This window comes from Helianthus annuus, chromosome 12 (genome assembly GCF_002127325.2).
Source record: "Helianthus annuus cultivar XRQ/B chromosome 12, HanXRQr2.0-SUNRISE, whole genome shotgun sequence".
Taxonomy (NCBI): Eukaryota; Viridiplantae; Streptophyta; class Magnoliopsida; order Asterales; family Asteraceae; genus Helianthus; species Helianthus annuus.
This window is the reverse complement of record NC_035444.2, coordinates 29575245-29584779: the sequence shown is the minus strand read 5'-3', so window position 1 is coordinate 29584779 and position 9535 is coordinate 29575245. Positions and strand designations below refer to the sequence as shown.

The following is a 9535-nucleotide window of genomic DNA, read 5'->3' as shown; positions in this document are numbered from 1 at the left end:
CTTTTGAAGGTTAATGCTAATCAGCTTTTAGACAACAACATTGAAGTATGTACTAAATAATTCATTTTATCATATTTTTGGTTATTATACAACACTAAAGTATATTTTGTTTTTCAACAGTTAGCAAACGAAGGAAGCTTTCCAAAGGAGCTAAATTCTTTACTCAATATGAAGTTTGCGTTCAAGATTGATGTTTCTTCTTTTAACATCAGCAAGAAGTCTGATGGCTACTCAGTCTCCAAGATGACTGATAACCCGGTGGTTTTGTCCGAGCTTGATAAACATTTTGACACTATTCAGGTATATTTATTCCAATTCACCTTTGTACTATTATTACAATTTGCCAACAATGTTTAACTATTAATTATTATCATTTTTGTTTTTTACTTTTAAAAAAAAATCAGCCTATTGATGAGGAAGCCGTCAATGTCGAACCATCCGATTCAAATCGTAATGATGATTTGCCTGTTAAGGTTTAGTATCCTTTACCTTATATATGATTTAAGTTTTACTCGTTATCTGTTAAATGTATATTTATAACTCATCCCTATTTATTTATTTTATTTTACTAGGATTCTATATCCCAAACGGGAGACGATGTAACCCCTTGCTCAAATGTTTTTAAAGTTGGCTTTACAACATCGTTTGATCAGAAGGATGCTGACTTGGATACGAACAGCGAACGTGACTTGAAGCGCAATTTGAATACCGTGTATGACGTGGATGTTGTTTCTTCGCAGTCTTCGTAAAAAATGCATAAAGATGGTGGTGTCGATGCAGTGCTTCTAATTCCAAAGAAAGAAAATTAGCCACCTATAATTCAAACATTTGATATCATCGTTTTTTTTCTTAAGTATTTGGATATTTTTGTTTCTTTTGACAATGGTTTCACTTGTGTGGTTGTTTTATATGAAGATGATTGTTTCATGGTTTAGTTATTTATTTTGAATATCAATTGTTATTTGCTAATTGATTTTGTTAATTCTACTTTTTGTTTCTTATATATATGTCATCATTATTCTATTTGCTAACTATCATTGTAATAATATATCGTTTGATTATTTATATTGTTACTTAAAATATAAGAGCTAATATCATTTTGTGTACTCTACCTCATTTTTAAAAACGTATGATTTATTATTTACGTATGTATTAATCAGGCTATAGAAAGTATTACATACTAATAAGATAACAACATTTTATGTTTTTTAAATAATAAAAAATCAAAAAAAAAATACAATCCGTTTTTAAGTAAATAATATTACTAAAAATATAAGACCCAACATATATTTCGATAATATGGCACATTTAAATATCCATATTTTTATATTATATAAAATATTAATATTATTTGTTAATATATGTAAATAAAACATAAAATTCAATTTTTGGTTGATTTTTAAATTCAATTTAATTATAAATGTAATGTAATGTATTTAAGGAATGTAGTTAATACATTATCAATTTTTTTTATATACAGTTACCATAAATTATTCTAAACATATATATTAATTTAATTATAATATTTATTTTTTATATTATTATTTGTATACATATTTTACCAAGGAATTATCACAATTACGTAGCTGATTTCAACTTACCTTCCTGATTGTATGGTTCAAATCATCACGACTGATCGAATAGTTTTTTCTGTTATGGTTAGAAAAACAAGGTCTTCATATTTTTTTCATGATGTAATGTTTAACATGATTCAGTCACTACTATTAACAAATAAGTCATTACTTTTATTTTTGTACAAATGTAGTCTAACTTTTCGACTCATACACTTCTATTAAGATTTCGCAGTTGCTCAAGATGATTTCTTACACGGTCAAACATCACAGTTTTTTGAACATAAAGAGCATTTAGTAATTATATTTTTTATATTGTTACTATATTAGGTATTGGATAATTTTATTAAACTTTTTTTAACATAATTATTTATTTTTTACTTCTACCTTATCAATAGAATTTTTGTTCATCATAAGTTGAAGAACACGGTACCTACCAGCCATGTTAGTATAATTGCTTTTCCAAACCGTACATGGTTGGTTTTTATGGAGAAGCATGGTCAAAATTTGTATTTCACTACTGGATGGAATCAAATTAAATAAGACATGAAAAATACATATGAACACTATATTATTATTTAGATGATTTCGTTATCAAAATACATACGAACACTATATTAACCCTTAGTGGAACATAAAAGGGTGTTGTTGTAATTTATGGTTAAATCCATTTTATTGTTGTCAGATTTCAAACTATAGGGGATGTTTTTATGTAACATTTCATTATGGCGGTTGTAAATAAGGACATTGTCCTTACCATACTCTACCATCAAATCATCGCTCTTATCATTCTTATCATCCCAAGGAGAAAGCAGATCGGCGACCGGAACTGTTCATCGCATTATCGCCGGAATCATCCTTCTTTAGGTTTTCGGCAACCGGAACTAGGGCTTGGAAACTTTACTTAAAGGTAACAACATTTAAGTTCCTGTGATCATTCATAAATTTTTGTTTTAATCGTTTCTATCGTTGATTTTTTACGATTACATTGATGTACTTCTAAACTTAACCGTTCATATTGTTGTTTTTTGTAAGATTGAGTCTTTACTTGTTAGAAAATTAGTGTTGTAGTTTACTTTTGTTATGCTATGTTCAAAATGTGTGTATATACCGATCCTAAATTAGACATAAACGTTTGATGATGATTCTGTATTTAATCATTCACTTAAAATTTGATAGATACTGGTATAAGAACTTTAAATTTCAGAATCATTAAATTTAGTTATAATATTGTCTGTAAGTTCATAGAAAATTTGAATTTTTTAAGCATATAACTTTGGTTTTTTCATTATTTTAATCTTCAGTATTTTTAGTCCAATAAGTGGTATGTATATAGTGTTTTTTTGTATACTGTATAGAGTAGTGTTCGGTAAAGTACGAGAATTTGAAAATCATTTATTGTTGCAGGTTTCAAAATGTATACTTCGTTTGTAAAGTATCTTCTGAACCCATCATCATTGAGTATAGTAAGCATTATTTATGTCATCTATAATTCAGTTTTTTGAGTAGTATTATTTATTATTTTGATGTTTGAAACTTATAATACTAAATATAGTTAATATTAATATATATAGAGGATGTCCCGATCATCTTTGTTACTGAATTCTACGGAGAGGATTGGGCCGATCGGAAGCTTCGTATATATCACTCAAGTGGGAAAAAATGGGTCGTAATGTTGAAACGAGTACAATGTATGCCAGTCTTAACTGATGGCTGGCAAACAGTTGTTTCAGAACTCAAACTTCAAAAGGATTGTCTGTTGACCTTTCTTCCAATTAACCATTTTGGTCTCCATCTCTCATCTTATGTTAACGGTGTCTGTAATCAATCTTATTTTACAATTAATCATCATCTAAGATTGGGTTTTACGGTACTTAAACTCATTGATTATCTTTACATTTTATCGTTAACATGTTATTTCACACATTATAATCTAACGTACAAATGAACATTGAATGTGTTATGTTTCATATTATGTAGATCATTGAAGATTCATTTGTTCAACAATGTTTTGAAGACAATGTATTGGCTGACTCATATGAAATAAACTATAAGGGTTCTCCGTGGACAGTGTCAACCAGTAAGTTTAATTCAAAGTATGTATTTTCACAAGGTTGGACTCAACTTTGCAATGATCTTGGCGTTCAAGAAGATGATTTGGTATTTGAAAAACTTGATGATGTTATGTTTGGCTTAACCGTGTATCGAGACGAGGTTGAGATAAGGTTGAGCAAGAAAGTTGAATCTGATGATGATGATGATGTATTTCAGATATCTAAGGCCGATTACTTTAAAACGCTTTTGAAGGTTTGTATATATTAATTAATACATTTTGTATCCATGTTTACCCGACTTTTATTTTTTTTCAAAATTATGTTTTCCAGGACATACAGGAGGATGAAAGTCCATCAGGAGCAGTCCCATCACGTACACCGAAGAATGTTCATGTTCAAGACACAATGCAAGATGTAAGTTTACCACCAATCAAATAGTATTTAAGTACTGATGACATTTTACTATTAATTTAATAAGTTTAGTATATTAGAAAAATAAACTTCATCTTTATTAGATCTAATTTAAAGTCTGTATGTGTTGCTTTCTAGCCGTTTTTGTTTTCTAAATATATAGTATTTTGTATTTTGTATATCTAATATGATGCACTATAGTTTTTGCTTAAAATTTATTAAAACATATAAGAGGTTATATTGGATATGCTAAATCTATTATTTTACAATAGGTTAAAGGAAAAGGAAAAGCTAAATTTTTTGCAGACGGATCCGACACAGTCGAGAATTTGAACAAAGAATGCAAAGGCCGAAAACGTTCTACAAAATCTGATTCTATTCTCTGTCGTCCATCTGCTGAAACTGTCAAGGTATTAAATATTTACATTCTTTTTATTAATTTTACTAATTCTTTTAAATTCTTTGCCAGCCATAGCAGTATGTTATAAAATTTCATAATTATTCTTTGTACATTATAAATTTAATTGATACACTATATTTGGTGTTAATTACCTCTATATATTTTTTATCTTAAACAAGCCAAAGAAACTGTCAACTACTGTTCAAAATGTGAAGCATCGTAAGAAGGTTACAAGGAATGCACGCAAACTTTCCGGTGTCGGCATGGATCCTGAATTCTTCAAGTTTAGTCGTAAAGGAGAGCATAGGCTGGTAGGTTTTTTTTCATGATTTACCTTCATATTTTGTTCATTTTTTGGTTCACTTATGTTTTATTTTCTTTCAACGCATTTAGCGGCTTCCTGTTGAGGTTGTAAATAGAGCAGGCCTGTCTCAAATCTTGCAACCTATCTCTGTGCAAAACATGAATGGTGATGTTGAAGTTTACGAAACAAAGACTGAGTTAAACGGTGGTACGTTACGTTACGCCGTTGATGGTTGGAGGAAATTCATGGAAGATAACCAGTTGCAGTTTGGACACATGCTGCACTTCACATATGTAACTTCACAAAGGAAAATTGTGTTGAATGATGTAACTTCGATCTAAGGAAGACTGGTATACATTTTGTTTAAAACAGCTATGGTTCGGTAAGTTGTTTGTTAGTCTTTTAAATAGATACATTTTGGTGGTTTTTTGTTGATGAACATTAAAACTTTGCTTAGTTACTATGGTTTAGTTTATTTAGATGTTTTGTAATGATACCAATAACTTATTTTGTAATATGTTCAATGGTGTTAGTGTTAGATTTATCTATTTTAGTAAGTAGTTACAATCTTAATATTTCCACAATTCAATTTCGTTATTTAATTTGTAAGACGTTATCAATCTCATCTTCCTTAAAAAAATTTGAATATAAGGTAAGTAAATTTATTTATGGAAATCTATACTACATTTTAATCACTTCCAAAAGTAACATATTACATAAATATATTTCCATTTTTTGGTATATTATATCTCTATATATTGATATAGAGTTGTTTCAATTTGTTAGTTATATATCACCATTTCATTTCGTATTGTCTCATTCAATCAGAATTGATCAAAACACTTTTCTTCCGTTGCTAATTTGGTCTTGGTGTTTCACCCTTTGAACTCGGTTAGTATGTTCACCTTGTAGTTTAATCTATTGTTATTCTAATTATTTAACATTTTAAAACTAGAGTTGTATGTTTTTTTTTCACAACATTTGTTTTCGCATAGTATAATTCACTTAAGTTACATTGTTGTGAATATAATGAATCTTTATATTAATTTTTCAATTCAAATGTGTTAGTAAAGCATGGTGTGCAGAATATATAAGTCTATAAGTTTGCCATTTTGCATTGTGTATGCCATAATAAAGCTAAAAATCGGAAGCTAATATCTTTGAATGATATGTCAATACATGTTGATAACGTAATCTGTGGCAAGATTGAATTTGGTTTAACGAAAAGTATATCTTTTCCTTTCGAGACTCCATCACTGTCATTACGTTTTGTTTCTTCTCTCGACGGACTTTTATTAGTTTACTGTATTAGAAAACTTATCCTTTGGGATCCAAATACTAATTTGTCTACTATTTTATCTGATGACTACCCTAGACACGTATACGATCACTAATATGATACTGGCGCTATCTACTACCATCAATCTAACGACCTTAAAGTACTCCACATCAAACGTCGATACAATAACGTATTTGCAAGTGTCTATTCTCGACGTTTTGGTACATGTAGAGATGTCCAATTCATGAATGCAACTAACTTTGTTTCAAGTTCTTATGCGTGGTCTGTTGGAACACTATCCGCTAAGACTGTATACTTCATAGTTTCAAAATCTTTTTGGGTAATTGGAAAGAAGTTTATAGTTGCTTTTGATGTTTTATCTTATACATTCAAACTTATTTATTTTCCTTTGAGTAAAGATCTTATTCCTATCCAAGGGCATCTTATCACATTAAACCGGAAGATTCACATGTTTGTTGTTTCCGAAAATAAAGAGCTTATTGTTGAACTCTTCAAACTCGAAGGTGAAGTATGGCATAAGGTTTTATCTTTTCAGAATTCTCAAACAGTTTATTTCCAAAGTAGGCTGCACCAACCACATGTAATGCATTACAACACATGGATTTTAATGAGTGATTGGTGACATATGGTTACCGTTAAACTAAAATGCGAAGAGTTGCATTATTTACAAGATGTTGATACGTTTAACGGAGTTAACGGATCGTTATTCATAGAGTCTATTATTTATCCTTTTAGTTAGAAGTTATATAATTTGTGTTGGTTCTGTTTTTATTATTCCCAAGTACTTACTTTATTTATATAAATTTTTTGTGTTATTTTTTTTATAAATTATGATGTTTTTTCATATTATTTGTTGTTCATTAATGTTAATTCATTCTATTGTTGATATAGATTGGTGTCTAACATTTTTTTGTTTATATCCGTTTACATAAATTTTATGATTTATGAGTCCGTATAAAATAGACATCGATGTACACAATTACCACCATAATGTATAGTTATATTTTATATATGAATCTGGATTTATTAAATATTACTTTACCTGTTATCCAACATACCAACTCTTTAATGTAACATTTTTTTTATTTCCAGCAATGCCTAAACGACCAAAGACTGACTCCGTATACAATGACATTGATAAAGAAAACACTCAAGACGGTAAGTTTTTTTAACTTTTTCAGTTTTTTTCCTACTCATTCCTAAAAAACAAAAAATTTAAAATTAGCGGGCACATGATAATTAGTTTAACAACTATTTGAGTATAGATATATATTTTTTTTATTCGCAGTTCACCGAAATGGAAACACATCCACCGACATTGTTAACGGTATAACACTAATTCTTTCATTATCCATTTCGATTCTTTTACGCCTACTTAGTTAGCTAACTATTATGCTGGAATTGTTTATTAATTCTTCCATTTTTTTTATTTATTTCTCTTCAGAGTTCGACGAGGCAGAAAACCTTTATCAAGCATAACCAATGGCATTATTTTAGCTTTATATTTTTATAACAAAATGAAAATTATGGAAATTGATTTACAACTAACTATTTTCATTTGTTTTTGTTTGTTGATTATAAATTTTGTCAATATGTATACGATTTTCTGTTAGTTGTCCTCCCAATTGTTACTCAAGACGAGGCATCTCATAGAAGGAAATTAAGGAAATTATACTTGGATAATAAGAGATTAAATGGAGGAACTACATCCTCATCCCTCAATATTGTATCCACCAATATTAATTCCACTTCCATTCCGTGTGTTACACAACATCGTCCAGTTTCACCTGATGGTATGCTATTTTACAAATTATACTTTTTAATAATATGTTATAGATTATTTTAATTACTTTTAGTATGAAGTAAATGTTATATAAATACGTGTCAATGAAATTTTTTTTGTGCTTTAATATTTTCTATTAGTGAATCGGATTCTACAAAACAAGGATAGAGATAACATGCGATTACATAGATCTATTATTGACAAAAGAAGATCTAATACCATTGGTGTTACATCGGATAACATAGTCAATCTTATTGGTTGTCACAATTTTGAATCCACTCCTGATGTGGCAAATAATGTTACTCCAAGTCCCTCAAGTATGGTAACAAGTAAGTAATTTATTAATTTAATGTTTATATACTTTATTATGTTTCTATTGTTTTGCATCGATATTTTGACTATGCTTTTTTATTAATTGTACTAGGTAACATTAGTTGTAGTACTAGCAATCTGACAACGAGAGCAAATGGTTTTCGAATAAATATTTCAACTGGCATCACATCAACCACCCAGACATCATCTTTGAAGTGTAATTTGCCAAGGCTATCATCTGGGAAATGTAAGTTGGTATGCAAAGCACGTGTTTCATCTCCTATACCAATGATCGACTTGAACACAGAGGAAACCGTAGAACGAGATCCTTATAAAGGTGTATCTACAGGTTAGGTTTCTTCACAAGTAAAGTTACTAAATGTAAAAATATCAACTCATAAATATGTATATCTTATATTTTTAATTAAAAGAGTATATATAACTCTAATGTTGTATGTTTCAACAGATTATTTTGTCACACCCCGATATTTCCACATATCACCGGTGGGCCCGGTGGGGAGTATCGTGACGTAGTTGATATCATTATGGTCAAACATACACAGAATAGCACAGCGGAAGTCTTGGAATATAAAATATTATTACAAACTCAATGTCTGAAAACATCAAAGTATTTATTAAAGACGAGTCTGTAATATCAAATCCACAGGAGGATCATTACAGAATGTTTAAAATGAAGCTTAGCAGACTTTATGGTATCTTTAAGGATTTGCAAGATCCTCTTTTTCGACACCGAGCAACTCCCAGCCTATTACGAGTAGTACCTGCCACTTAGCCTTTTGAAAATACGTTAGTTTTCACTGGTAAATACAATTTAACCGACTCATTTGAAAAGAGTTTATGAAAATTGATTTAAGTGCACGAGGCACAAAACCTTTTATAACTTGGGACAATTCTTAGGTGGTGCTTGTTTTTTGGCCAGAAGTACTTCTGGCCACTTATGTCTGCGCCAGGCAGAGGCGGGCAGACATTTGGATGTTGCAGCTTGTTTGTTTTCTCGCAGACCTTTCTTTAAAAAAGGTCTGCGAGACCTCTTCACCATGCAGACAATGACCCATGTCTTCTTGGAACCTCTTCACCACGCAGACCTCTTCTTCCCTGCCATCACCTCCACCACCACATCCCTGCCACCACCGCCACCACCTCCACCTCCGACACCCCTGCTCCGCCACCACCTCCACTCCGCCACCACCTCCACCGATGGCAAACATAACCCCCAAATCCGCAAATCGATCTGTTATCAAAACCCCCAAATCGATCTGTTATCAAAACCCCTAAATCGATCTTTTATCAAAACACCATCATCGTCATCATCTGCGGGAAAAGGCTGGCCGGAGAAGGAGATGGCGGTGGTGGTGACAGATTGTAGAGAGAGAGAGTTT

The 9535-nt window shown here is 30.6% G+C and overlaps 1 long non-coding RNA gene across 1 annotated transcript; it reads left to right on the top strand.

Moving 5' to 3' along the window:
* The first annotated feature begins 266 nt into the window (after positions 1 to 266).
* On the top strand, positions 267 to 714 carry LOC118484840. The gene is made up of 3 exons (XR_004874651.1): positions 267 to 300; positions 405 to 473; positions 573 to 714. It is a non-coding gene; the product is annotated as an uncharacterized LOC118484840 (long non-coding RNA).
* Positions 715 to 9535: the final 8821 nt, after the last annotated feature.